The 5,786-nt window shown below is 34.1% G+C and overlaps 1 long non-coding RNA gene across 1 annotated transcript; it reads left to right on the top strand.

Annotated features, from left to right (window-relative positions):
- The first annotated feature begins 1,405 nt into the window (after positions 1-1,405).
- On the top strand, positions 1,406-5,340 carry LOC113320434. The gene is made up of 3 exons (XR_003346098.1): positions 1,406-1,600; positions 3,038-4,082; positions 4,887-5,340. It is a non-coding gene; the product is annotated as an uncharacterized LOC113320434 (long non-coding RNA).
- The last annotated feature ends 446 nt before the right edge of the window (positions 5,341-5,786 follow it).

The raw sequence follows: 5,786 nt of genomic DNA, 5'->3' as shown, positions 1-5,786 counted from the left end.
TTGGTACTCTCCGCTTTTCAAATTTCTATTGCTCGTTAAAGATTGCCTTAAGGTTCGACTGACGATGAAAAACGCGTTAGTAGTAGGTTAACGTTCTCATTGTTTATATTTATGTTTTTGTTTTTTTTAGAAAATTCAATTAGTCAATGGAAATGTAAGATTCAGAAACCAAAATCCTACCTGAAACGATGTTGGTACCAAGCTTAGGTCTTGAAAAAATCTAGGCACCAAACTACAAAAATTTTAATTTTCTTTTATAATTTCAAAGTTGGATTCGAAAATAAGATCAAGCGGTATTGATACTCATGTTTTTTCATGCAAGAAGAATGAGAAATAAGAGCCCATAAAAGAAAGCCGAAATCTAAACCAAAACCGAATTTAGTTTTCAGTCATACAAGTTATGACATGAATAGTGTCTCAAGCCTAAAACTATAAACATCAATACATGTAGATATGTAACAACATGTTTGTTTTGTCCATTATATAGTAGATATTCAGTATTTACTACTATTTAGTAGTGGGATCCAAAATATGTTAAGCGCTTCCCCTATTAGATAGAGAGTAAAATCGTTATCCTAGTGTTGAAAATCAAATAACACTTCCTTCCCGCTTTCTGCTTGATACCACTAATATCTCGTATAAAAAATCTTCTTAATTCTTTGACAAATACACAATTTATATTCCTTTACAAATATACAGTTTTCGTGTTTCTTGTCCTTTTCAAAAGTCCTCGAGTTCTCCATATGATAGTCTTCCTCATCAAAAACAAGCCCTAAGTCTCAATTAAAATAATTGATCCATCCACGTCTCGATGAATTGATCTCTTATTTACTAAAAACTCTGTAATAGCATTTAGTTTATCTCTAACCATGAAAATCGAATCAGAAAATAAAATATTGGCTAAATGGAATTGAGAAGTAGTACACTATCACACAACAAACGACTTTCAGTAACAACATGACTTATCAACAAGAACTGTGGTCATCACTATGTCAAAGCACTACCTATATAGTAAAAAAAAAAAATCAAGTTCTTTGGGCCCTAACAATTTGAGGCTCTAGGCAACAACCTAGCTGCCCTAGTCCATAAGGCGGCTCTGTATGGTTCAATTCGATTAGGGAGTATCTAGGATTTGTTTAATAGTGCTATGGTATTCTTAAGTTACACCTTGTTTGTTTTCTCCACTATGTATAGACAAAGTTGTCTATACTCACTACCTACTTTTATGTAGAGGTGGCCCCCATTTTTTTTAGGTGTTTGTTTTTTCCACTACCTCTACCAATATAGAGGCTTAACCTCTACTAGATACTAGATAGCACCTCAGCTGCTATCTTTTAGACAAACCTCTATTTTTACTATGAAATGTCCATATGACCCTTCAACAAATTCTACGTTGACAGTTTTTGTCCACCACCAAAACAAAACCTAAATTCGCTTTCGCATTTTCTCTCTCGGCTGCTCTCCGTTCTCTCTGAACTCACAGAGAAAAAATCTCTCTGGAACTTTGATTCGTGAAGAATATTGATTGTTTTTGAAGATTTCGTCTCCAAATCGGTTAAATCTCATCAAGTTTTGAAGATCTCTAGTTTGGTTAATCTCGGTAAGGCATGCTTGTTTTTAAAATTCTGTATCTTGCATGTTGTTACAAGTTGTTGATTTCTGTAATTGAAACTTTGGAGAAATCAGATATGGTGTTCATATTGTGTGGGTTTTGCTTGGTATGCTAGAATCTTATGTTTGTATTAGATTTGCATTTTTGAAGAGATATTCATTTTCCCTTATAATATTTGAATTGTTAATAGTTACAAAAACACAAATCTGGTTAATAGTTTACTTGTTTGAAGATTTTGGTTTCTAATTAGGGTTAAATGAATGACAATCCTGGAGAACCCTATGGTGTGATTTTAGCTTCTGATTTTATGGGTACTAATGTTGTTAATTAGGTTTTATTAATCTCTAGCATCATTTGTCTTAAAAAACTAATCAAGATCCTATTGTCAATATATATAGTTCACAGCAGATTGGTGTTCGATTCTTGTCCTGTACTATCATTCATAGATTCGAAATTTCTTTTTCGGTTTTTGCTGATGAAAGTAAGCACTACATGTATACCATTTGGATGAAAATCTTTTACACTAGCAGGCAGTAAGGTAGATCTGAGACCACTTCTAATAGAATGTTGATTTTATTTGTTCTGAAATTATTATAGACGCAAAGCAACTGAACCCATCAGGGAAGCTTGGATTATATCTTTATGATCTATACATTTTGTACAAATTTCTATTTAGGGCAGTTGGCTTAGCGGTTTATTCTCGTTCTTATCAATTTATCGAAAAATGCATTGAGTTCTTATGATTTCATTCGATTAGTTTATTGCAAGTAGTATATGGTTGAAATGGTATGTTAATAGTTTTGTAGCTAAAGTCCAGTCTATAGAATAGTCTCGGACAAGGAGTTTGTAGCTCTGAGTTGAATGTACTTTGCCATAGTCTTTAAACGGAGCCAGTAACTATATATTTGTCATTTCATGAAATATTAAGCCATGAATATGCAATTGTAATTGAATAAATTATGATCCTTGTTGGAGACCTCTTCGACGGAGGACAGATAAACAGAGGTGACAGGTCCTAATGGATTTTCAGGCCATAAAGAATTTTACTCCAATTTTCCACTAAAATATTGTGTGTATTATTTTTCTATTTATAGAATCATAATGTGATGACCTAAATATCCATAAAAGTGTGTTGAGGCTGTTATATCTGTAAGTCCAGTCTATAGAATGTAATTGTAAATTAGGTTTTGTTTCCATCAACAGAATATATATTGGGTAGCTGAAACAAATGTACATGCAAATATAAACCTGATATTTGTTTGCTTTGAAACATGAAAGGGACAGATTTTACATTTTGTCCTGAACAGTAGTACTAGTTGATTCTTTCTTCATATTATGTTCGAGTATGCAACCATAATTCATTTTACATATGTGCTTAATAATCTTTGCGAGATTTTGCTCTATCTCATGGTCCTATACTTGCAGAATATCAAATTCTATTTTTTTTGGAGGGGTGTTGTATATATTTGATGATGGGATTCCGGATGGCGCTCATTTCTCCGATTTTCTCGAGTTGTTACCAATGTTACACAACCAGTGGTAGAGAGACGGGACTGGGTAGACTCAAGATGTAAATACCGGTGGTAGGTCCTAACAATGAGTCAAGATGTAAATACCAAGCGCGGACGCCATTTGATTGATGGTAAACTCATAGAACTTCATAGTTTGAGTTAGATGTAAATAAGTTTCTGAGTCGTGATTGATAGCTGTGCACTGGCTACTGAGTACTGACATGTAGTTTAGGCGGTTCTCCACGATTGGGGTGATAATGAATGTATTCAGATTCTAAAGTTATGCGAAGAAGCAGTGCCTCAAGACAAAGGTAATGGTGGTGGGTTGTGAATCTTGGAATTTCGAGAGATGGGTTATCTTTATGTGTCATCTGTGTAGGCTTGTTGAGCAAGTGCTGGTGTGGATGAAGGGGTGTTTGGTTTGGTCTTTGATTAGTTTGTATTTCGCTTTATCCGCGTAACCGTTTGAATTGTTGAAAACATTTTTGAATTCTTGAAAATGTTGATTAAAAATGAATGTTGGAATTTTGGAATTGCATAAGGGTATAATGTGAAATATACAAATTTACATTTAATTATAGAGTTATTAGATAGTGGTTAAACAAACATAAATTTAGAAGGCTCTAGATAGTGGTATTCATATAGAGATAGAGGTAAACCTCTATATAGAACCCTCTACCTATATAGAGGAGAAAACAAACATGTTGTTAGTATTTTACCCCCAAGTTTGGGTGTTTTTCTCTAATACTTTTTTTTTTGTAGTCTCACTCCTATGCCCAGCCTGTAGTTTCCTCCATTATACAAAGTGAGAGATTGAGAAGGAGAGAGAAAATGGTGGGTTTGGGTGCACTCAGAAACATGATTCGCCCATTTGCAAGAACAGTTTTGAATCGAAGCGTGGAACGTTTTCCTCTCGGAATTTCATCAGCTTCATCAACTTCTTCAACACCAGAGTTAAGGTCCGTTTTCAGTTGGTTTTTGAACCAAAGTTTATAACAAACCTGTTTGTCCTTCGATTTTTTTCAAACTCTAATACTTGATAGTCGCTCTTTCTAGCGTATTTACTTTTGTAGTGGCAATGCCACATGACACTGAACTTCGTCACTAAATCTGAAGTATCGAAATATCTGTCTTGAACTAAGCATGGGTTCAGATAGTCTCTACCAGTTTATACAGTAATCTGTATCTACAGTATCATCAATTTTAGAATGTCAATGTTGATTCTTGGTGAAAATATGGGATGCTTAAAATTACTATCAGGTGAAAGTGGATAGTTAAAGAACATACTAGATGCTTTATTATGAATCTTGCAATTGTACTCTATTTGAGGCCCTAACTGATTTGAAAAGAGTAAATAGAACGAAGTGTCTGGTGGGACTTTCTGCATTACTAAATTGTCTGTGGAAATTCTGATGAGATCATTTTTTCCATACCTTTGCGATGTGGGGGGCTAACAAGGCTAGATATTGCCTTGTAGAAAGGATGATTTTTACTTTGTGGAAACGACGAGTGGGTATCTGACAGACCCTTGGTGCTGAGAAAGTTTATGCAAAAATAGTTTACTAGTGTATGGCTGTGGAACCATTCTTTATATCTGGTTTATCTAGATTCAAATTCAACTAGTTCAGTTTTTCTGATTTTGTCTAAGTAGATCACTACTTTTACGTTTTAGATATCCTTGCAGTAAGTTCTCTATGTAGCATAAGCTCTTAGAAATAAACTCATATAATTGATTTGTGGGACTCGTGGCTGGTTTTTGACAGTCTGAAGCAAATAAACGAAAAGTTCAGGTGCAAGAAGCTAAAAGGAAGAAGGTCGAGAAAAGAGTTGAGCGTAAGATGGCTGCAGTAGCAAGGGACAGAGCATGGCCTGTAAGATTGGCACAGCTGCAACAGCTCGAGGCAGCTAAAGCAGCGAAATCGTAATTGATGGCTAATCTCAAACCAAACGAAGAAGCGTATGTGTAAACAATGCACTGTATTGCTCCTTGATAAGGGGACCTGATATGATATTGAATCCAGGTCCTTGGACTTTTTCACCTCGCTTCTTGCCTTTTTTTTATACCTTTTGTTTTGACCCTTTTTGCCTAGACTATATTTTAGTAGGTAACCCCCACAAGTTAGAAATATTTATGTTAGTTGCAAAATAAAGATGGCCTTGAACTATTAGTTTGGTTACTAAGCTATTGAAATCCCATTTTTTTGTTTTCTTTGCAATATGATATGGCGATATCAATGATGCTAACTGAAACTAGGGTTTTTGTCTACTTTATGAATTGTTGCCACTCATCATATTGCATTTGCATAAGATGGATTATGCGTTTTCATGTCATATTAGTGATTGATATAATTTGTTAATAACTGAATCTATTGTTTGTCTAATCTTGAATTTACTTTTTCAACATGGATAATGGCAATCATTTATTTTGGCTTGAATTTTGCTGGAACTTATGTTTGATTTTGCAGATTATTATTTTTTTTCTCTAAGTTAAGTATGTTAAAAAAAATTACAGAAACAAAGGAATATCCAAAATGTTGGTTATCCTTATCTCAATACAGTGATATGAGATATTGGTATCGATCAACATATTGTTAATTCCATTAGCAAAAATGAAAATTGACAGGCTAAAATAAAAGCAAAATTGATATAGTTCGGCGTCTTTA

This window comes from Papaver somniferum, chromosome 11 (genome assembly GCF_003573695.1).
Source record: "Papaver somniferum cultivar HN1 chromosome 11, ASM357369v1, whole genome shotgun sequence".
Lineage (NCBI taxonomy): Eukaryota > Viridiplantae > Streptophyta > Magnoliopsida > Ranunculales > Papaveraceae > Papaver > Papaver somniferum.
The sequence above is the reverse complement of the archived record's forward strand: the minus strand, read 5'-3'. Positions and strand labels throughout refer to the sequence as shown.